At 43.7% G+C, this 24,442-nt stretch overlaps 1 protein-coding gene across 5 annotated transcripts in view; it reads right to left on the bottom strand.

Moving 5' to 3' along the window:
- TMEM164 (transmembrane protein 164) overlaps positions 1 to 24,442 on the bottom strand; it is a 165,496-nt gene that overhangs the window by 133,161 nt on the left and 7,893 nt on the right. Inside the window, exon 1 of one of the 5 annotated variants that reach the window (XM_082609037.1) lies at positions 14,519 to 14,792. The exons of the other annotated variants lie outside the window; for them this stretch is intronic. The gene's annotated coding sequence lies outside the window, so the exon portion shown is untranslated. Of the gene's footprint in view, positions 1 to 14,518; positions 14,793 to 24,442 lie in introns of those variants that run through there. 5 annotated transcript variants of the gene reach the window in all.

The following is a 24,442-nucleotide window of genomic DNA, read 5'->3' as shown; positions in this document are numbered from 1 at the left end:
GACAGCTACATGCAAAAGAATGAAATTAGAACATTCCCTAACACCATACACAAAAATAAACTCAAAATGGATTAGAGACCTAAATGTAAGTCCAGACACTATAAAACTCTTAGAGGAAAACATAGGAAGAACACTCTTTGACATAAATCACAGCAAGATTTTTTTTGACCCACCTACTAGAGTAATGGAAATAAAAACAAAAATAAACAAATGGTACCTAGTGAAACTTAAAAGCTTTTGCACAGCAAAGGAAACCATAAACAAGATGAAAGGACAACCCTCACAATGGTTAAAATATTTGCAAACGGATCAACGGACAAGGGATTAATCTCCAAAATATATAAATAGCTCATGCAGGTCAATATCAGAAAAACAAACAACCCAATCAAAAAATGGGCAGAAGACCAAAATAGACATTTCTCCAAAGAAGAGATACAGATGGCCAAGAAGCACATGAAAAGCTGCTGAACATCACTCATTATTAGAGAAATGCAAATCAAAACTACAGTGAGGTATCAACTCACACCAGTTAGAATGGGCATCAACAAAATCTACAAACAACATGTCCTGAGAGGGTGTAGAGAAAAGGGAACCTTCTTGCACTGTTGGTGGGAATGTAAATTGGTACAGCCACTATGGAGAACAGTACGGAGGTTCCTTAAAAAACTAAAAATAGAATTACCATATGACCCAGCAATCCCACCACTAGGCATATACCCAGAGAAAACCGTAATTCAAAAAGACACATGCACCCCAATGTTCATTGCAGCACTACTTACAATAGCCTGGTCATGGAAGCAACCTAAGTGTCCATCATCGGATGAATGGATAAAGAAGATGTGGTACATGTATACAATGGAATATTACTCAGCCATAAAAAGGAACGAAATTGTGCCATTAGCAGATACATGGATGGAATTCGAGACTGTCATATAGAGTGAAGTAAGTCAGAACAAGAAAAACAAATATTATATAATATCACTTATATGTGGGATCTAGAAAAATGATACAGATGAACGTATTTGCAAAGCAAAACAGAGACACAGACATACAGAACAAACGTATGGATACCAAGCGGGGGAAGGTGGGGTGGGATGAACTGGGAGATTGGGATTGACATATATACACTACAGTGTATGAAATAGAGAATAAGAACCTGCTGTATAAAAAATAAATTAATTTAAATTTTAAGAAAACAATATGAGTAGAAAGAGGAAAGTTAAGCAAAAATGTTAACACTCTGGTAACAAGATTATGGGCGATTTTTATTCTCCATTCCAGGGCTCAGCAAACTATGGCCCACAAACCAAATCTGACCCACTGACTGACTTGTATATAGTTTTATTGGAACACAAACACACGTGTTTATTTCTGCATTGTCATGTCTGTGGCTGATTCTGTGCTACAATGGCAGAGTTGAGTAGTAGTGACAAAGACAAAATTATTTACTATCTGGCCCTTTACATAAAAAGGTTGCCAACCCTTGTATCTTCAAAATTTTCTAAAATGAGTAGGTATTACGTTTGCAAGCTTTTTCTAAAATGTCTATTTCCACATTGTGAAAGGCCAGAGGAACAGGCTAACAACTTCAGATTTTATTCTACATGTTACTGGGAGCACTAGAAGTTTCTGAGGAGGACAGGACATGATCTGACATGATGTCCACCAGTAAAACACAGAACACCAGATCATTTAAGAGGATGGAATTTAAACTGTATGCCAGGCAAAATCTGTGATTCATCAGCAGCTGTGACTCTGGGCCGCTCCTCATTTAAAGGGGAAAGTTAACTTAAGGTGTGGCTTGTCATTGTTTTCAAACTTCCTCCTCTGAATAAACCCCACGAAATGGTCTCTTCCCTGTAGTAATGACCAATCAAATTTTTTCCGAGACAGAAAGGCCGAGGCCATATGCAAATTTGTGACTTTTGCCTGGAGAGACAGTTTGAAAGTTCAGGGTGGTAATCCTGTATTCATGAAGTCAGTTCTCCATCTTCCAAGCTTTTTCCTGTCTCTTACTTTTCTTTTCTTTTCTAGAAGGACACAGGGAGATGACATTGGGTAAAGCGGGGGGAGGAGGGAAAGGCACAAAAGGAAAGAATAAAAAGTATTAGAAGCCCTCAAGGAGTCCCTAGATCTACCCACCCTTAGAATGTGGCCAAGGCCCTAAATCCTATCTCCTGGGAATATGGTCCACCTGATTTTATCTTTAGAAAGAGGAAAGACCTGTTTCTCTAAGAGAAAGCCTCCTGTCTACAGGCTTTCTCCAGGTTCTCTGTGCCCTCACCACCTGCCTCAGGCCTACTTCCCCAGATGTACTGCAAATAACCAGTTCATACAAACCACTGTTTACACATTCTCTCAGGAATGAACACAGTGAAAGGATGGTAATGGTCTGAAGACTAGTTTCCTTGCAAATAAGCACACAACCAATCACAAAGAAAATTAATCATCTACAGAATGAGAAACTCCAAACTACCATAATTTCAGGTCTGGATGCGATAAAAACACAGTAAATAGGTCTCTGGGTTTTGGTTGTTTTGGGTTTTTTTTTTTTTTCCCTTTTAAACACATGATAATTTTTGGATTTCAGCATATTAAAGTTGGGAATTTCATTTGGGGCACTTTATAAAACAGAACAATTTGCATGTAACTCTGCTAGCAGTTTTTTAAAATTTGAATTATGTTGTATTTTATTGGTTCCTAAGAGAGACTGGATACAGAATGCACTGAGGTGATCAATTATTTAACAGATCATACTTAACATTTTACATTTTAACATATACCCGGTGCCAACAATTGTTGTCACGAGCTTTCTGAACCATTAAGCTGCACTGCTCTCCTTCTTCTAAATCAAATATAAGTAATTTGTTGTCATAGCAATGCTTCTTCCCACTCCAAGATAGTTCAATACAGGCTTTATTTCTGCAGACAACTATCTGTCTACCAAAAATTGGTCATTATCTGCCATCTTCTTGACAAATGTCTTATTAAATTTAGCTGCCTGGATTTTACAGTCATCAGGAGCCTGTATTTCTGTGGCACTTTCTAGCACCTGTATAGGAAAGGGGCTTATAAGACCCCTGTGGAATTGCCTGGAAGCATATCACAGTCGCTGGGTGACAGCCAATCTCCCCAGTCATGATGACAACAATCCTTTGCATTATTACCCAGCTTTACGGTTTATAGAGTGCGGTCACCCACTTTACTGTATTTGAGGCAGTACTAGGTGATGCTTTCTTATATGCTTCTTCAACTCCCTACATCGAGTGGGTTATTTAACTGTGCACATCAGTAGTAAGTTACACTTGTTCTGATCTTTCTCCTCTAAGGCCAAGTTCTGCTTCTCTACCCTATTGATGAGGTATATATTAAGCTGCTGAGGGCGATTAAAGAAGCTTTGGAATTGCAAATAGAAGGAACAACTGAGGCACAGGATACCATTTTGCTAGTTGCTTGTGCAATGGCCCACTGACAGATATTAACTGTTTAGATAAACACACAAGACTGCCCCTCCCAGAGTCAGCAACAACATTCATGCTAATCTCATATTTGTAGAGCATGTTAGTTTACAAAGCCGTTTTGCAGAAATGGTCTAATTTGGACTGTACCTCTTGTCCACCCATCCCCTGAGACACATAAACACAGCTAGATCAGGATGTGGGTACCTAAAATCTTATTCCCTGCCTTACAGTTTATCCATTTTTAAATAAGGATGAATAACTGGTGTTTCCAAATCCAGTTCGTAAGCCCTGGCCTTTATTTCATACAGCCATATTCCGTAGAAGCTAGAGCCTCCCTTTCCCCTGCCCCCGCAATTAGGTTGAAATTTCTTTTGCACTAAACTTCAGTAATAAAAGCACATTGGAAGGAAAGGACCAGAGGGTGGGGAGGAGGGATTCTTTGACATTAGCCAAAGACTTTAAAAAGAAAAAAATGCGGTTGAGGAGATGGATTCCCAGGAAATTTCCCTTTTTCTTTATCCATTCCTATGTTTTTAAGGTTTTTTATTTATGATATGTTACTTCTATAATCAAAAGATCATAATAATGAAAGTTGGTCCTAAATGGTTCACCTGCTCCCCCTTCTTTGAAACTCTCTGGGAGGGAAGGAGGCATTAGTGAAGAGGACCAGCTCAGAGTGTTTATTTCAGGAATACGATCGGAATACGGGGCTGCCCTAACAGAGCCTGAAAATGAGATTTCACAGAACTACACCGGCTCAAGAGCTGGAGCTGAAAAGTTCTATTCCCACCCAAATGTGACCAAATGTAATTTGTCTCTCTGTATGACTTCCAGCTTCATGTGGTCTGATTCTATTCGAAAATCTAATAAAAGGTGTAGCCATCGCCATCATTTCTGTTGCTTGGTCCTCATGAGCACTTGTCTCCCACAGACTTGATTTTCTTTCTGCAGAGTGAGCGGAGGAGCTGATTAATTATTTAGAATCCCTATACAACTATTATCTCAATTTCTGCACACCTCACCTCTGTCAAGTGGAAGGGGAATGAGTACTACCCACATAATTACCACTGAAACTAAAAGGCAGAGAGGTTAACGGGATTTGAACCAGGTCCCACAGAAAACGCTAGGCAATAAGAAGCAGAATGCCTAAGGGTCTGAAAACTGTCTGACCAACCAATAGCAATGTCTATAAGGCCCAAGAGAAATAAAGCTCTCCTTCCCAACCTCTCACCCAACCCAAAAGGATTACAGCTTTCAAAACTGTTTTAATGATGACAAAAAGCCTCTGGCACTTGAGGATATGAGGGTGTTAATTTTGTTTGGCAAAGTCAAATTGCTTTAAGAATTTAATTCTATAACTGGGAAGGTGCAATTCTGATTTTAAATGTCTTTCTTCCCTGGAGCTCAAAATCCAATTTACCCAGCCCACCTAGAGGGATGCTTCTGCTTTCACCAAGTCACCCTTACTAATCTATCTACAGGCTAAGTTGCAATGGGAACTGTCTATATTGAACATTTGGTCAATGGACCTAACAAAGAAATGTAAAAGGTAACTAACTACCCCAATAACATAGCTTCAAAATATATAAAGTAAAAGTTGACAGAACTAAAAGAAGAACTAGATAAATCCACCTTTGTGGTGGTAAATTTTAAAAACTCTCCCAACAATTGATAGAGTAAGCAGATGAAAAATTGGGTAAGGCTGTCAAAGAGCAGCAAAATTAACAAGGTTGATCTAATGGACACTGGCCTCATGCTGGGCCACAAAGCAAGTCTCATCAAATTTCAAAGAACCAGACCAGGGAGACCACACTCCCTGATCACAGTGTTATTAAGTTAGAAATCAGCAACAAAATAACTTTAGAAATGTTTAGAAAAATTTTTTTTAAATCCTTCAAAACATCCCATGGGTTAAGAAATCACAATGGAAATTATAAAATACTTGGAACTGAACAACACAACAAAATACTACATACCAAAATCTGCGGGATCTAGCTAAAGCAGTAGGTAGCTCAAAATTATTAGCCTTGGGCTTCCCTGGTGGCGCAGTGGTTGAGAGTCCGCCGGCCAATGCAGGGGACACGGGTTCGTGCCCCGGTCCGGGAGGATCCCACGTGTCACGGAGCGGCTGGGCCCATGAGCCATGGCCGCTGGGCCTGCGTGTCCGGAGTCCGTGCTCCCAACAGGAGAGACCACAACAGTGAGAGGCCCACGTACCGCAAAAAAGAAATAAAAAAATAAAAAATATAAACTCAAAGAAAATATAAAGTATTTTAAATTGGTTTAAAAAAACAATTTTTAAATTAGCATAAATTAACAAAACAGAAGACTAACACACTATAGAGAGGACTGACAAAGCCCAAATTGCTTCCTACAACACATAGTAAATAAAACCTATAAATTTCTGTTGAGATTGATTTCTCAAAAATAAGTAATGTTATGAATGAAAAGGGGGTTATCTTTTTAACATCTGCAGTTTTTATAGTTAAGAGGCTATTAACAATTTTTAACCAATAAATGTGAAAGTTTAGGCAAAATGGTCACATTCTTAGAAAAACAAACTACCAACACTAATTAAAGAAGACAGAATACTTGAAAATTCCTATCATCATGAAAGAAACTGAATCAGTAGTCCAAAATCTTTCCACAGGAAGACACCAAAGCCCTGATAGTTTTACCGGCAAGTTCTAGCAAGCATTCAAGAAACAAATAACTCCAATCTCATGCAAACTATTCCAGAGTTTAGAAAGAAGAGGAAGCACTACCCAACCCAGTTTATGAAGCTAGCATAAATACCAAAACCTGACAGGGACAGTATGAGAAAGGAAAACCAGAGCCATATTCATTCATGAACATAGCTTTAAAAACACCAAATCAGATACTAGCAAACCATATCCAGGAACAAGAAATATAATGCATCATGATCAAGGTCATCCAATTTTAGGAATGCAAAGTTGGTTTAATATTAGAAAATCAACATAATTTACCATACTGAAAGATTAAAGAACAAAAGCAATATGATCATCTCAATAGACGAAGAAAAAGCCTTTGATAAAAAGCAACATCCATTCATGATTAACAAAAAACAACTCAGCAAACTCAGGATAGAAGGGAATTTCTATTGTCTGATAAAAGATGCCAAAATGATTTACACCAAACACCATACTTACCCGTGAAACACTGAAAGCATATCCTTTAAGACAGGGGAAAAGACAAGGGTACCCACTATTGCCACTTCTATTGAACATTATACTAGTGGTCTTAACCAGGACAGTAAGGCACAAAAATGAGGGGTCGGATAGGGAGGGTGGGAGGGAGGGAGACGCAAGAGGGAAGAGATATGGGAACATATGTATATGTATAACTGATTCACTCTGTTATAAAGCAGAAACTAACACACCATTGTAAAGCAATTATACTCCAATAAAGATGTTTAAAAAAAAGAAAATGAAAATGAAAACAACAGAACAGAATGAATAGTTCAAGACATAATTCAAGAAGAAAAAAAAAGAAAGAAAATGCTATTAAAAATAAAATGACTGCAAAGGAAGAGACAAAAGTCTCATTCATTGTAGATTATGATTACCAACATAGAGAACCCAAAAGAATCCTCAGATAAATTAATTATAATTAATTTAAAAGCATTCAGCAATGTTGCTGGGTACAAAAAAATGAGCAAAAATCAACTGCATTTCTGGACACCACAACTAACAATTACAACGTGTAAGTTACAAAAGAGAAAGAAAAAAAAACACTAGAGACTTTACAGGAGAGTTGGTGAAGGCCCTGGTTCTGGTGTCAGACTGCCTAGTTTCTAAAAGCAGCTCCACCACCAGCTGTGAGACTGGCAAGCTCTCAGTATTCAACTGTTTTGTGCCCTACCTTCTAGACTTCTTGTGAGGATTAAATGAGTTAACCACGTAAAGCACTTAGACCTGGTGCCTGGAACAAAGTAAGAGCTAAATAAATGCAAGCTGTTATTATCACTGTGAAGAAGTAGTTAACAGGCCTGTTACCAAGAGCCCCAAGGTTCAAACTACTGGATTCCAAGACATGTCAAGAGTAAAAAATCAGGGAGCCACCTGTCATAGGAGCCAATGAAACTCACCCATGTTGTCCCTTAGGCTGGGCACTGAACTCCCACATACAACATACAGCTCATTACTCATACTCCCTGCTGTCTACAGCTCAATTAGCAAAAGCATACACGTTTTCTCTGGAGATTTCCACCCCAATCTTCCCAACTCTTTTAACTGGCAGCAAAAGTCAACAACTTCAAGCTTCCTGTGAGGTTGAAATCCAGAGTTCTGGTTGGTTACTCTTCATCATCAAAAGACAAGGCAAACCTCAGCCCCTTAGGGCAGACTAATGCCAGGAGAGCTTCTGGAGATATTCGAAGAAAGGCTGTCATTTGTTACTGGCTCCACTTCTTGGGGGGAAGGGGATAGACAGTAACTAATATTTTTTGAGCACCTATTATGTTCCATGCACTCTTCTTAGGGCTTCACCAATATTAACTCATTTAAATTCTTTCTATAACCTGATGACATAGAATTCTTAGCCCCATTTTACAAATGAGACAGTGATTAGGTGACTTACTTAAAGCACAGAGCTCATGAGTGACAGAAATTAGCTTCAAACCCAGATCTGTCTGCAAAGCCCTGCACCAAGCTAGAAGAGAAAGAAATAAAGGAGGGAAGTGGGTACTATGTGTATGAAGCTATAGATTTCAATTCTCCTTCTGACACCAGAGACCACAATTCCAATGGGAATGCAAATAATCATTATGTGAATAGAAGACTGAAAAATCAGCAAAACAGAAGGATATCCAAGTCAGTGTTTATATAAAGTGGCAGCAGATAATATGCTGCTGCCATTTTGTGGCATGACTGAGCAATATTTTTTCTAAAACCCACAGAAAAGGACTTCCCTGGTGGCACAGTGGTTAAGAATCCACCTGCCAATGCAGGGGACACGGGTTCAAGCCCTGGTCCGAGAAGATCTTATATGCCGTGGAGCAACTAAGCCCGTGCGCCACAACTACTGAGCCTGCATGCCACATCTACTGAAGCCCACACACCTAGAACCCGTGCTCCACAACGAGAAGCCACCGCAATGAGAAGTCCACGCACCACAACGAAGAGTAGCCCCCGCTCGCTGCAACTAGAGAAAGCCTGCACACAGCAACGAAGACCCAACACAGGCAAAAAATTAATTAATTAATTAATTTTAAAAATAATGTTTGTAACTCTTTAAAAAAAACACACACAGTAATACTGCCCCTGTGTGGCCTCATTTTACCCATTTTTTCTCTGAAAACCAAGATATTCATGGCCGGAACATACACTCCTAGGAGCATATGCAGACCCAGGTGATCATGAATAAGGTAAAATTGGGTTGGTAGCTGAAGAATACGATGTGCCTGCAGCTTGGGTTTTGATGCCACCCGGTTTTTAACTCCTTTTTCTTTTTTTTTAACTTAATAGTATCTTTTTTTTGGTAAGTCTTTTTGATTTTATTCATTCTAATTAGTGACACTGTACCTTACTGTAGTTTTTTAAATAGATCTTTTTAAAAATTTATTTGTTTTATTCATTTTTATTTTTGGCTGCGTTGGGTCTTCGTTGCCGTGTACGGGCTTTTTCTAGTTGTAGCGAGCGGGGGCTACTCTTCATTGCAGTGCGCGGGCTTCTCACTGCAGTGGCTTCTCTTGCTGCAGAGCACGGGCTCTAGGTGCATGGGCTTCAGTAGTTGTGGCTAGCAGGCTCTGTAGTTGTGGTACACGGGCTTCGTTGCTCTGCAGCATGTGGGATCTTCCCGGACCAGGGCTCAAACCTGTGTCCCCTGAACTGGCAGGTGGATTCTTAACCACTGTGCCACCAGGGAAGCCCCTAACTCCTTCTGTACGGCAACACTGCCAGGCTAACCGACCTGATGGCCCACAAGTGATGAATATCCCAAGGGCTTTGTCCTGGAACCAGTGAGCAGAAGGCTAACATCTGTGCCACACTATGCACCAAGCACCAGTGCCATCACAGCCCACCTGTCAGGGCTTCCCCTTCCTGTCCCCAAGTAAATAATTTTGTTCCTCCTAATGGCAGTACCTAATCTTAATGGGCAGAAGAGGAGACCAGAGCCTGGCTTTGGGGGCAGCCCCTCAGAGCCCTGCCTGATGCAAGCTGATTGATATACCCGTACGATCCAAAATAAGAGCCCCCAGGTTCAAGAACACACGTGCCCACACACCCCAAGGATAACATAAAAATACTTTTTAAGATCAAAGTTACCATTCTAACTGCAGCATCTCATAGGTTTTATAGATTATTAACCTTAAGTGTTCTTGAATACAAGATGATTTTTGATGACGAAACAGATAAATGCAAGGTCAACTACACTAGACCTAGTTATGGATCTACCTGCTCTTAAACTCTGAAGGGAGATAAAAGTTGCACGTACAACCTTCTGTTTAGATTGCTTCTCTTCTAGAAACCACCGTCTCCCAAAGCCCTCTTGCAAAACAGAACACAAATTCTAGTAATTCTAACACAGACCAATAAAATATGAGCACCCCAGATTTAGGTGCCCTGCTACCCTTTCAGTCTTTACTTGATCTTTAGAAATACTTTCAGCGACTACAAAGGGCTGAAATTAAATAACAGCCACTTTGGGCTTCCCTGGTGGCGCAGTGGTTGAGAGTCCGCCTGCCGATGCAGGGGACACGGGTTCGTGCCCCGGTCTGGGAAGATCCCACATGCCACGGAGCAGCTGGGCCCGTGAGCCATGGCCGCTGAGCCTGCGCGTCCGGAGCCTGTGCTCCGCAACGGGAGAGGCCACAACAGTGAGAGGCCCACGTACCGCAAAAAAAAATAAAAATAAAAAATAACAGCCACTTTAAGAAAGCTGGTAATTTTTGATGTGGGGAAGGAGCTAACTGAAAAGAAACTATTTCTTTATAAATTCCTGAGGAAAACCAGAACCAATGTGTAACTGCCTAAGCATGATAAAGCCATCTGAGGTTAACTGACCCATCCAGGAAGCTCCTGGGCGCACTATGAGATTCTCCCCACTTTTACAGTTCTGATGCATTCTATCCCACATCCAATTCCTAGACTTTTCCATTCTGCCAGGAAGTGAGAAATGAACCCAAGTCTCATTAAATGTATAAGCTGGGAGGGATCTAACACATCATCTGGTCCAACTCTCATTTACAGATGTGGAAAGTGAATCCCAGAGATGGGAAGTGACTTTCTTGACCCTGCAGTGCTGGTGACTGGCAGGTCTCCCAATACAGTCCGCCCCACAGTGGAACAGAACTCAGCTTCCCATCTGACTAGTTCTTTAAATGGGCTTGCAGAAAACTGGCAGATAGTTCTTCATCGATATGAAGAATGTCATTGGTAATCTCTTTAAATGACAAACTCTACTAGCCTAATAGTTAACAAGACCAGCCTTGGAGTCAGGCAGACGTAGCTGTCCATACCAGCTTGGCCACTTTCTAGCTGTATGACCTTGGGCATGTTACCTAACCTCTCTGAATCTTATTATCTTCACCTGTAAAACAGAAATGCCAATAATAGCATTGATCCCACAGGGTGTTCAATCACTATTAGTTGTGACTATTACCACAACCTGGCACAGCGGAAGGCAGAGCTGTCAGCTCCCTAAACCCTGTCTGTATGGGAAAGGGGCTCGGGGAAGAGCAACCCAGAATCTCTACCTTGAATTACACCTGACTCTTCATAGAAAGCCCCAGACTTGAAACTGAATTTTGGACTTGGGAACCAGCAGGGAACAGGGCTAAAAGAAACAGCCTGATGCTGGCACCACTAGGAACCCGCCCCACTGCACTAATTCTCAGGACCGTACGTAACACCTCCTTCCTCTAAGGTAAGGTTCACACACACACAGACACCAAAAAAAAAAAAAAAAAAAAAGGAGTGACTGAGGCAGAAAAGTCATAAACCTACTAAGCTTGGGAAAGCCCGTTACAAAGAGTAGAAAAAGTACCATAATTAGACATAGGGGGTTAGTCAGTGGCTGTTTCAGTAAAGGGAAAATGCGCCATCTTTAAGGCCTCTTGGGCCTGAGCTATAATTCCAGTGGTAACCAGTGCTGGCCCTCTCCAGGCAAGGTTTTAAGAAAGACTAAAATGCAACTCCCCTCCCTCAACCATAAGGAAGCTGGGAGCATAAAGCACAAAGTGGAATTCTAGTTAAAGTTTTAACATGGGCCATTAGGTTCACTTGTCCTTCAGCTGATCAACAGAACACTGTAGCAGGACCTCAAAGAGAGACAGCCCGGCACACCAGCCCTGGCTCTAACCCATCCCAAGTGGTGTGACCTTGGGAAAGTAGCTTCTCGCTCTGGGCTTCTTTTCCTCACTGTAAAATGAAGGGTTTGAACTACAGGATCTTCAAAGTCCCTCTGACCTCTATCATTTTCCTGATGTAAGTTCTCCACATAAAAATGCAGTAATTAGGGGCTTCCCTGGTGGCGCAGTGGTTGAGAGTCTGCCTGCCGATGCAGGGGACACGGGTTCGTGCCCCGGTCCGGGAAGATCCCACATGCCGTGAAGCGGCTGGGCCCGTGAGCCATGGCCGCTGAGCCTGCACGTCCGGAGCCTGTGCTCCGCAATGGGAGAGGCCACAACAGTGAGAGGCCTGCATACCGCAAAAAAAAAAAAAAAAAATGTAGTAATTAGACTATAAATGAGCCTTGATAATAAGCTCCCTGGGGAGCAGAAACCATATCTGATAGTCCTTGTGTATCTCACGGTCCCAAGTATGATGCTCGGCTCAGAGTAATTGCATAATAGATGCTGAGTGATACAGATACACCGCACAGTGCCTGGCATATCATGAGCTTTTCACATGCCAGGCAGTTCGCAAGCCTCTCTCCCACCAGACTTTTCAAATATGTCAGATTTTACCATTCCCGTGCTTTTAATAAAAAGCAGCATTGCACAAGAAAACAAAGCTCCTAGTCACTTCACGTGACAATGATTGAACACGTAGGTGCCAGGCACTCTGCTCTGTACTGCAAAAGGGGCAGACCTGGGCCTAGTGCTGGCACTCGTCCTATAAGCTTTATGAGTCAGGGGGAGTCAGTTAACCTGACCCAGTGCGAGGCCCAGTAAGCACAGTTACTATTATTGAGTAACTCCTGAATTTTACATCTTAGATCTTAGATCTCCCGATAGGCTAGCAACTAACTAGCACACAGTGGGATGAGTGATTTACTAGTGATGCACCAACAGGCTTTGGGAATACACAGGACAAAATATGTGTATTGAAATAGTGTTAAATACACACACACACACACACACACAAACACACAAGCTTCTGAGGGCCAGTCTAGGCTCAGAACACATTTAATCCCATCTTCTACACTTGTGGCTTCTAATCCTAGTTGCATACTAAAATCACTTGAGGAGCCTGAAAAATTGCTGGTGTCCAGGCCCCCAGCCCATACAATTAGATAAGCATGGGGTGAGGGGAAGGTATTGGTATTTTTAAATGCTTGCTTAATGACTGTAGGTGCAGCCAGGGTTGAGGACCCCTGGCCTCCGCCTTCTCCATCTCCACCTTTAGTCCCAAGCTTAGTGACAGGTCCAGCAGATAACTCAACTCAGAGGCCCGCAAAGCCACAGAAATCCCATTTTGGTCACTCACCAGACTATTCTCTGAGCCATTAAGATAACTCTGCCACTGCCAAAACATTTTTGGCCATCAAAACTTAAAGAGGGGCTTTCTTAACCCTCGGTTAGTCAGAGAAGGCAATTAGCTAGTCCAGCCTCTGCCCCAAGCACTCTACTGGAGGCTTAACTGGCCTGAGATCTCATCCTTTTGGGGGAAGCTTCTCTACTCCTCAAATTGATATTTAATTTGTCCCTTCTCAACTGTGCTACTCTTTGCCTCAAGTGGATGTTTCCTTACAGCTATGAGTGTGCTCCGCTCCCACTGCAGCTGGGCCCCCCACCAGTCTCTCCCCCGACCCCATCCTCTCCCTTGCCCCCCTTATATACACACGCCCACTTTGGTTTGCTCTTTTTTTTTTTTTTTTTTTGCGGTACGCGGGCCTCTCACTGTTGTGGCCTCTCCCGTTGTGGAGCACAGGCTCCGGACACACAGGCTCAGAGGCCATGGCTCACGGGCCCAGCTGCTCCCCGGCATGTGGGATCTTCCCAGACCAGGGCACGAACCCATGTCCCTTGCATCGGCAGGCCGACTCTCAACCACTGCGCCACCAGGGAAGCCCTGGTTTGCTTTTTTAATTCCTTCTTAATCAGCCTCCGCCTGCCTCTAGGCCACCTTGTTACTCTTCTGCTTGATCCGTCCCCTTTCAGCTGAACCTCCTGGCCATGGGGTTGCTTCCTTACTCTGGCGTCTCTCTGTGCCCCCTGCTCCTTTCCCGCCAGCCACACAGGCAGCAAGGCCCCTGTGGGCACAGTCTCCCAAACACATGATGCTTTCTCAGTTGCCATATCTTCTCTCGTGAGTTGGCTTCCTTCATCCGCTGACTCTCTTCTACTGAAACTGCTCTCCCAGGCTGCCAACCAACTCCTTTCTTTCTTTACAAAAATATTTCTTCTTAATTACTCAAGAAATTTGTACTCACACCAAATTCAAACAATACAGAAATGTGTTAAGTATAAAGTGAGGGTGTCCCCCCTTTCCCTAATCACTCAGGAGTAAACACTACTGGGTACACATTCTTCTAGGCTTTTACAACGTGATTAGAAACATGCACATAAACAAGGGCTTGTGGTTTGTTTTCTTAGGAAATGGGTTCCTATCATACATACTGTTCTGCAGTTTATCTTTTTCTTTTTAATTTTAACAATATACTGTGAATATCTTTCAAAGGGAACACAGAGATCAGCCTCCCTTTTAAAAGCTGCACATTGGCTGGATTTACCATTCTGCCACTGGCGGGCTGTCTCCCAGTCTTCTCTGATGCCATAACATCCGTACCCACAACTCTTCACACACAAACATTTCTAAGGTAACTATTTAGAAATGGGTGGATGGCTGCCCACAGGACCAGCCTGTACTCACCAATTCCAAGTGCCTTTTCTCAAGTCCTCCTTGGTCTCAACCTCTTTGCCTCACATGACAGTAGAGGACCTGCTTCATGAAACTCCTTCCTCTCTTGGGTGTCTTTCTACTTTTGCTTCACTGAGTCTTTTCTTCTGCCCACAAAAGTAGGCATTTCACAGAATCCTTTTCTTCTTTCTCTCCCCTGGCTTGCATGTTTGCATCTTCTGCCCCTCCATCTTCTCTAAATCACGTTGCTAGCCCAACCACATCTCAGTTGCCTGCTGTTCACTCCAGCCTCGACGTCTCAAACATCTGAGGCTCAACAAATCCCCGAATGAACACCTGACCTCTTCCTCTAAGCCTCCGTTTCCTCATCCAAAAAACAAAGGGAATGGACTAGACTCGATTAAATTTTCTTTAAAAATTAGGAGTCTAGTATGTACTAGATGCTGTGCAGGATAGAAAAAAATATCAATAAAACACAGATCTTGTATTCAGAGAACACACAAACTAAGGAGTGGGGGAGAGACATAAACGATTATGTAATATCAGGCAGAATAAAATGCTAAAATAGACAAGAATGGCTAAATCTGGCATGAAGGCTTGAAAAAAGCTTCACAAGAGGGAATGTTTAGGCTGAGTCTTGAATGATGACTGGCATCTCAACAGGAAGAGAAAAGAAAGTATTTCTGGCTGAGCGTACAACATGAACAAAGTATAAACTCAGAGTCAAAGAAGCATGGAACTTCATGGTACATGTGGCTGGATCAGAGCACATATGAAAGAATGTATCAATACTAGAGGACAGGGACTTCCCTGGCGGCACAGTGGTTAAGAATCCGCCTGCCAATATAGGGGACACGGGTTCGAGCCTTGGTCCGGGAAGATCCCACATGCCGCGGAACAACTAAGCCTGTGCACCACAACTACTGAGCCTACTCTCTGGAGCCCGTGTGCCACAACTACTGAGCCTGCGCGCCACAACTACTGAAGCCCATGCGCCTAGAGCCTGTGCTCCGCAACAAAGAGAAGCCACCGCAATGAGAAGCCCGCACACCACAACGAAGAGTAGCCCCCACTCGCCGCAACTAGAGAAAGCCCGCGCGCAGCAATGAAGATCCAATGCAGTCAAAAATAAATAAATGAATAAATTTATTTAAAAAAAATACTAGAGGACAAAGCTGGGAAGAAGGTTGAAACCAAGATCATAGAAGATCCTGAATCCTATCATAAGGAGTTCCAGCTGCCACTCTCTGACTGAGTAATAGTTGCTGCCTAAAATACTATGCTAAAGGCAATTCTGAACTTACATGGAGACACATGTTGGGAAAGCATGCTCATGTTTTGATTAGCACGGTTGGCCTGGGGCACCGTAAGGTGTATTTATCTAGCTATATCTACTACCCTTGCCGAAGGCAATAGGGAGCTATTGAAGGCTTTTGAGCAAGGGAATGGCAGGACCCAACATGAATTTTCCTTGTATCATTTCTGGCAGCAGTGTAAGGGATGGACAGAGCAGAAAGACCCCTAAAGAAGGGAAGATCAGTCAGGAAGCTGCTGTTAATAAGCCAGATGGTGGTGATGATGATGATGATGATAAACAACCAGACGAATTAGGGCAGAGAAATCAAAGAAGAAAAGGAAGAGACAGATGGGAGAAATAATGGAAGATGGAATCAAAATGACTCAAGAGACTATGATGATGGAAGAGAGGAATGGAAATGTGTCAAGGTTTCAAGGGACTTAACCTTGGGTCACTGATGGACTGCAGTGCCATTAACTAAGATAGGGGCCATGAGGGAAAAGTATCATAATCCTTGCTTTTCATTCCAAATCCTCCAACCACTTTACTTGGCTTTTAAGCACTCTTAAGTACACTAGGAGGGAAAAAGCAGGACATACATTGCTTGATGGCCCCAGCATTTATATAACCCCACACATAAACCTACTATTCTTCCTTTTGCCAGATCATCAAAGAAATATCCACCATTATCTGATCCTAAAAACAATGGGCTAATAATCCTTTGAATGTTCATGCCCTCAAAAGATGATTTTTCCTATTTAGATAGTGCTTTCTAGTTACAAGACATGTTCAACATATCTTATTTTACTTGACTGTGACGTATGAAGGGCAAAGATCATCCCTATCTTACAGATACAACTGCCATAACTCATATTTATCATATTTACTCTACACTTGCTATGCACCAGACACTGATCTAAATACTTTACATGTAGCCATGTATTGAATTCTTACAAGAAAACCACAAAGTAGATACTATTATCCCCATTTTACAGAGAAGGAAAACACGCCCAGAGATGTCAAGTAACTTACCCAAAGCGACACAGCTAGAAAGCAGCAGAGCCAAGATTTGAACCTGGCCAGTCTGACTTCAGAGCCTGAACTCTTAACTACCACACTTTGTATCATATAAGAAGATCAGGCACAGAGAGGCTACCTGACTGGTCAAAACTATTAGGTTCTGTCAGCCAGAAACCTACATCCAAGGCCCAGGTCTGTCTAATACTTAATCCTGTGCTCTATTACTCTACATTGTTTACCAAGATGAACTGACCTCTCCCACTGGGTTGGCAGATTACTTTGACCTTTTTCCTCTTTGACCTTTGTCACTCACTTCTACCAGACAAAGTTTCTGATATTGCTCCCCTGCCGTGAAGCCTCATACAACTGTTCACTAGGATAGGATGCAGGTCTCTATTTAGAGGAAAGAAATGATGACCTCAGTTATAGTCCCAAGTGAATGGGTCCCATTTCCAAACAACCAGTTATCTCAGAGCAGATCACACTGGCTTGACATACGGGCTCACTGAGCGTACACAACTCCCTGTACTACCTGCCCAGGACAAGCAGCAAGCAATGGTGGCACTACAGCCTGGCTCCTCTGTGGAAGAGAGGCAGCAAGGGCAGAAAAACACATTGAAAAAGCAGTTGCTATAGCAGTCAGGCAGAGAGGTGGCCTGCAGCCGTGAGATCCTCACTTTCAAGGCTGTAAGACAATGATGCTCAAAAAACACATGACTTCTGTTTCTCTACTAGCTGGCAAGAACAAAAGTCCATCTCCCTTTACGCTAGAATGGTTAGGGGTGGAAGGAGGCCATGGTACTAGAGAGAGACAGTGAACCGGGAGTCAGGAGATCTACCTCTGCTTCTATTGAGCTGTGTGACTTTGGGCAAGTCACTTCACCTCTCTGGGTCTCAGTTTGCTCATCTGGAAAAATGAGGGAGGAGATGATCTCTGAGGATTTTTTTCCAGCTCCGACCTGGCATCACTCTGCCATTTCAACCCAGGAAAGTATTGCTCGAATATTTTCTCCAGTATCTATAAGTCGACCAAAGGAGAAATCAGCTAGAACCGAGAGAAAGAAGGATTAGATAAAACAAAAATGACCTTTTTGTGGAAGGCTGCAAATTAGGTAATATATAGGCAATACACTTAAGCACAGTGCCTGGAGCATAATACAGGCTCAAAATGTTACAAGTATTATTATCACTACTACTCCTAACTTTCAAAGTGTACAGAGATAACCAAAAATTATAACGAGCTCTTTCTCTTAAATTTAACTCCTTTTTGTCCATCTGACCCTATTCCAGGTTTATGGTGTTTAAAAGGTCTGGGTGAGGGAGGACCCTAAATGAGCAGCGGCACCAACTGTCCTTAATGTCGATGGACAGTTATGACTGGAAAGTGAGAACCCAACCCCAAGGGAAACTAAAGAGAAAATGTAAGTGGGAGGAGCCAGGCTTAATCCTCAGTTTGCTGCAAACTGGCCGTGGAAAGGGGGATTAAAAAAAAAAAAAACAGCAACAGGTGCGGACCACAGTGTACTTTGCAAATCGTTTTTCAGTTCAGACCCAAAGCGGGGAGTAAGAAACTTGGGAAGATGATCCCAGCCTGGTTTCCACGTGTGTCCATCTGAGCAAACACAGCCCTGACTGTGAGGTATGGCCAAACACCGTTCAGCCAGGCAGGAGACCCTGTGACCCGGCACGCTTTGCATTCTTCCCCAGGAAGCGAAAGCAGCCTTGGCCTAAAGGTCACCCCTGACTTCCCAGGGCCAAGACAGCACCCCTCCCCGCCGACAGCCCCGCCCGGGGAAGGACAGCCACAGGGCTGGGGGGGTCAATCTGTTTCTCTTTGCTCACTGGCCAGAAACCCCACCAGCAAACAGGGAAACATGACCTTGGCTTGGTGCTAGCTTGCAGGGCTATGCTGAGGAGAGCTGAACTGCAAAGTCCAGTGCGGGGCTGCGAGGGGAATGGAAATCCAAAGGTAAAACCGGGCGCCCTTTCCTCAAGGGGACCTGTGAGTCCTCCTGTGACTGGGGGCCCGGGAAATGGGGAGAAAGGCCTACGTGAAGCAGCAGCCGGCAGCAGCGGCAGCCCAAGGGGCCAAGTGTAGAAGTGCTGAAGATAATAAGGCACTTAAGCACATGACCCCGAGCAACATTCCTGCAGGGCGCAGGGAATAAAGCGCAGCAACGGGCAGGCGCACATGCTCAAGTGCCTGGGACTTAAAAAAGGAAACTCTTGACAAATGCAAAGCGACAAAGAACAAGTGGTGATATGAAGGAGACCCTTTGGTACAGTCTCCCCTAATTTCTCAGGGTTGCTCTTTGCTTTAGGAATGCCCTCCAAGCCAGCTCCAACCAGGGAACCAGGATTATTACATTAAAACATGACCTTAACCTAAGGAACTGCCTATTTACCCACAATGCTTGGGAACATGCCTGGGGGTCTTCCAATGGCCTTGCTGGGTGGGGTAGGGCACTCCAACACCAAGGCTGTGAAATCACATGACCCAGGCCTTGGCCCTGGAAGGCTACACTTAATTAAAGGGGGCCTACCTTTAGTGACTCGTGGCTGAGGTCCCGGTTCTGAAAGAGTAGCTGTTCTTCAAAACTGAGAGAGGTTTCCCATATCCGGGAGATACTGATTTGTCTTTTTTTGGTCCATTTGCTGACATGTCAGGCAAAGCACTGGTCTACTTTTAACCTGCCTTTCTCCTAGGAGCTCTGGGAGCAGCCCTTTCTCCTCCAATAATTTCTTTTTTTTTTTTTTTTTTTTTTTTTTTGCTGTATGCGGGCCTCTCACTGTTGTGGCCTCTCCCGTTGCGGAGCACGGGCTCCGGACGCGCAGGCTCAGCGGCCATGGCTCACGGGCCCAGCCGCTCCGCGGCATGTGGGATCTTCCCGGACCGGGGCATGAACCCGTGTCCCCTGCATCGGCAGGCGGACTCTCAACCACTGCGCCACCAGGGAAGCCCCAATAATTTCTTAACCCTGGGAACAGGCGGCACTTGAGCAAGTTGCACTCCCCTCGGTCAAAAGAAATTAACGAAAAAGGAAAAAGTAAATCCACGCACCTGTCTCTGCCCACACCCAAACCACTCCTTTCCTACTTCTGTCATGTACTTGTTGGTTTCCTAGGCTACCAATCCCAAGATAGCTGGCACCAGAGAGCCAGCCCATTGATGAAGAGCAGCAGTAAATAAGCCCAGAGGTCCCTGGAAAGCCAAGCTTCCTACCAATGACAGCCATCCTCCAAATGCTTCAGGAAGGGCTGGGTGATTTACAGTAACATCCAAAGTCCCCAGAAAACTGTCCTTAGGCCTCCAACAGTCGAGGCACCCTGCCCTGCAGAGATTATGTGGGTGCCACCTTCATGGAACCAATATTGTTGCCTACCACATGAAACAAAGATGCTAGGGAAGCTGCTCTAGGGTGAGATTTTTTTTGGGGGGGTGAGATTCTTAAAGCTGCCTTCCTGTATCTAATCTCTATCATCTTATCCCAGCATCAGGCATCCAAGCTCACAGCAGCAGCAGCCATAATAAGGATAACGAAGCTCGTGATCATCATCACACATCACATCCCAGCAAAAAATGTATTGACTGTCTACTATCTTAAGTGCTTTATTAGTATTGTCTCATTTTTTCTCATTTAATTCTTACAACAGCTCTGCAGGGTAGGTATAATTATTATTCCATTTTACAAATGTGGAAACTAGGGCTTGGAGAGGTTAAGTAACTTGCCCAGGGCTACACAGTTAGTGGTAGGATTTGAACCCAGGCCTTTACCACCCTAGAGCCGGCTTCTACCCAGTATGCCCTGAAATATATTGTACTGCTACTACTACAATAGTCCCTTGCTCTCCACAGGGGATTGGTTCCAGGACCCACCACAGATACCAAAATCTGTGGATGCTCAAGTCCCTTGTATAAAATGGTGTAGTATTTGCATGTAACCTCGCACATGCTTCTACACACTTTAAATCATCTCTAGATGACTTATAATATCTAATACAACGTAAATGCTATGTAAATAGTTGCAAATACAATGTAAAAGAAATCCAATGTATAAAAAGACATAATACCTAATACAATGTAAATGCTATATAAATAGTTGGAAATACAATGTAAAACAAATGTAAATAGTCACCAGTGCACAGCAAATTCAAGTTTTGTGTTTTCAAACTTTCTGGAATTTTTTTTTCCTAAATATTTTCAATCTGTAGTTGGTTGAATCTGCAGAAGTAGAACCCACAGTTACAGATGGCCAACTGTACTATGAAAAACTGCTAACATTTATTGAGTGCTGACAATGAGCCAGAACTTCTGCTAAATGCTTGATTTAAATTATTTCATTTAATCCTCACAACAGCCCCATTAGGTCGGTACTATTATTACTCCCATTTTACAGATGAGTGAAACTGAAGTTGATAGCAGTTAAGTTAACCTAAGGAACTGCCTATTTACCCACAATGCTTGGGAACATGCCTAAGGTCACAGGACGATGGAGCTCAAATACATACCCAGGAAATATGGTCCAAAAGCTCAATCCACTAAGCTGAATTTGCATTAGGAAAAGGAGGCATTTCTAGTGCCTTACCTAACTTAGCCAGTCTCCTTGCTGTGTGTCCCAATCCAAACCTACTGGGTCCCAGTGAGAACTTCACAAGTAAATGCCAATGAGGAAAACTGTCTAGCCCTTCCATGTATATGCCAGCAGCTCGGACCTGACGAGTCTAGGAAAAGAGGAGCAAGACCCTTTCTAGACACTGTCTCTCCTAGCCAATTTCCCCTAACTTGATTTCTGAAGAAAGCACCTCATGTCCAGCAGCCTCTGCTAACACTCTGCCCAGAACATCTAATAAGTGTTTACCCAGGGGCTCCCAGAGCCGTAGTTAAGGGCCTTAATGTGCAACCTGGCTCTGCGCCTTATTTAATCAGCACCTGAATGAAATGTCTCTTTGCTAGCAACAGCCTGAGCACAGAGTCTTTCTGCAAACACAGCTGGTCGACTGGCAAAGGCGATTCTATTCACAGGCAAAATACACCCTGAGTTTACACCACCACTGTGTGATGGAGACAGGGAGACTGGAGGCACCCGGATGGAATCAGAATGGGCTCATGCCTCCTTTCTCCTCCAGATAATCCCCTTCTCGCTCTTCTACCCACCTAAACACCTGCCCACAGGACACGGCTTGAACTGTTTCTGCCCAAAAGGCCAGTCCTCTCTAACCTCCCGTCTATTCCCTTTCCGCAGAGCCACAGGCCCAGGACCAGACTCATCCCACCCTTCCTCCTCTGGCATTTGCTCCAACAGCTACTGTTAAGGAAGCACAGCCAACAGAGAGATCCCCCCAACCCTCCCGTTCAGGATCTCAGGCTCGCAACAGGTCTGCCTCCCTGGACACACCACACGCTGACGGACATGCAAGCCATGCCCTATTTAGCTGGCAGCTCTTTCTCTGGCAAAGAGCTGAGTAAACAGAAAGGACCATACCCAGAAGAGGAGGAATCCTCTCCAGGCCTTCAGATTTAACTGCTGCATCCAAGCACCCTGGAGGGAGACTTACCCTGGGGGTCCAGCAAGTAGGGTAGCAAGACACTGATAACCCCAGTTCTTGGGGGGATGGTGGGGTGTGGAGCGGGAAGGAGGTCAAAAACTGGGTAAGGAACACAGGAAAGGCCACCTGCTCAAAAACACTGGGACACACCCTACCATTTAGAGTAAGGGTAACAAGGCCCTTTAAAAAAGTCCTGCCCTCCCCCAGCCCAGTTGAGTCTATGAGCCATTCGCACTTCAGTGTGAACCTCCTAAATGGAACTGATTTCTTCCTGATTTCCTCGGCGATATGACCTCCTCTGATGAAATGGGCATTTTGAAATGTATCAATACAAGGGGTTGATTCGGAGTTTTGAGCACTCTGGAAAGAGGCAAACGTGGATGGAGTGAGTCGGGGGGAAAGACTTGGAACCAGGGAAGAGAACAGAAAAGAGAAAGGTAGAAGGATAGCATCACATTCCATCAGTTCTGCGGTGGAATCCGTGGGGACAGCAAGCACCCCAAGAGCCGCTAAAAATCATCTTCTGGTGGGATGCCTGCTATCTCATTTCCTGTATTTAATGTCGGCTCACTCTCCTCAGTGTCCTGTGCGTCTGTCCTTGACCGTGTGAGCCCTCCTTGGGACAGCACAGAGAACACAATTCTCTGTCTCGCAAGCCCCCTATCAAGGATTCGTAGGCAACTGCAGCTGTCTTATCAACGGGCCAGAAATGACAGAGCATTCCTTGGTTTGCCAAGGGAGAAATATGAAAAACTGTATTCCCCTGATAATAACAATCAGATGACTCCAGGTAAGAGTTGAGAAGCTTTCCTGTGACACAGGAAGCAACTCTGGGCCTTTATATGTATTGTTTCCTATGCCTGGAATCCCCTTCCTTCCTGCAATACCCCTTCCTTCCTATTCATTCATTCACACGTGTTTACTGAGCACCTACTATGAGGCAGGCCCTGTCTGAGGCGCTAGAATAGAAAACAAGGGCCTCTGCTCTCAAGGAGCTAACATGCCTCCTTTGTGAATCAAATGTCACCTCTTCTAGGAAGCTTTCCTTAATTGCACTAGGAAAAAAAAAAAGACCCTCTGTCCTCTATGCTTTGTTCAAATCTGTTACCGTACATGTCATGTTATAATTTAGTTGATCTTTTTTCTTGCCTGTCTCACCTCAACTGTGAGCAACATGAAGGCAAAGAATGTTTCTTATTTATCTTTGAATCTCCAGTGCCTGGCACAATGTTTGACACACAACAGGCACTGGATAAATGTTTGCTGAATGGATACATGAATGAATACATTCCCAGGAGCATTTAAAACAAAAGTCCTGCACGCAGAAAATTAGCATGCAATAACTCTGTGCCAGTATTTCCTCTCATTAGTTCCCCAAAATCGCAGACACTGGAAGGATGGGAAGGGAGTGTAGGAGGACTGGAAATCCTCCACTGACATAACCCCTAGGGACCTAACAAGCCACTGGAACTCTAAAGCTACCCTAAAATCCACCTCACAGTAACTCGGAGCCCTCAACTTCTAATTTCAGCCACATTATTGAACACCCACACAAATACTGAGGTCCTACCAGAAGACTAAAGGCCCTCCCAAAGGCCACCAGATTCACACCAGTCAGGAGGAGCATTTGAACCGACAGCCCACCTCATACTTTAGCCGCTACAGAATGTCTCTCCAAGCGGGGTCCAATGCTCACCAGCATCAGAATCACTCGGGAGCTTGTAATAAATGCAGATTCCCATCCTCACCCTATAGGCCCTAGACCTACTCAGACTCCCTGAGTAGAGAGCCAGGCATCTGCATTAGAACAAGCTCCCAAGGGAATTTTTCACAAAGAAAGTTCGAGAAGCACTGCACTCCACACCCACAGTCTCTTCAGGTCCACTCATCCAGTGACTGGCAGAAGATGCTCTCAATTCAACAAAAGATATGAAAGACCATGGATCTCCATGGGGGGTGGGGAATCCTTTCACAATGTATACGTACATCAAATCATCATGTTGTGCACTTTAAATATCTTAAAATTTTCTTTGTCAATTATACCTCCCAAAGCTGAAAAAAAAATAAAGTAA

The sequence above is a fragment of the Mesoplodon mirus genome (assembly GCF_964341445.2).
Source record: "Mesoplodon mirus genome assembly, chromosome: X".
NCBI classification, from domain to species: domain Eukaryota; kingdom Metazoa; phylum Chordata; class Mammalia; order Artiodactyla; family Ziphiidae; genus Mesoplodon; species Mesoplodon mirus.
This window is presented reverse-complemented; position numbering and strand designations above follow the sequence as displayed.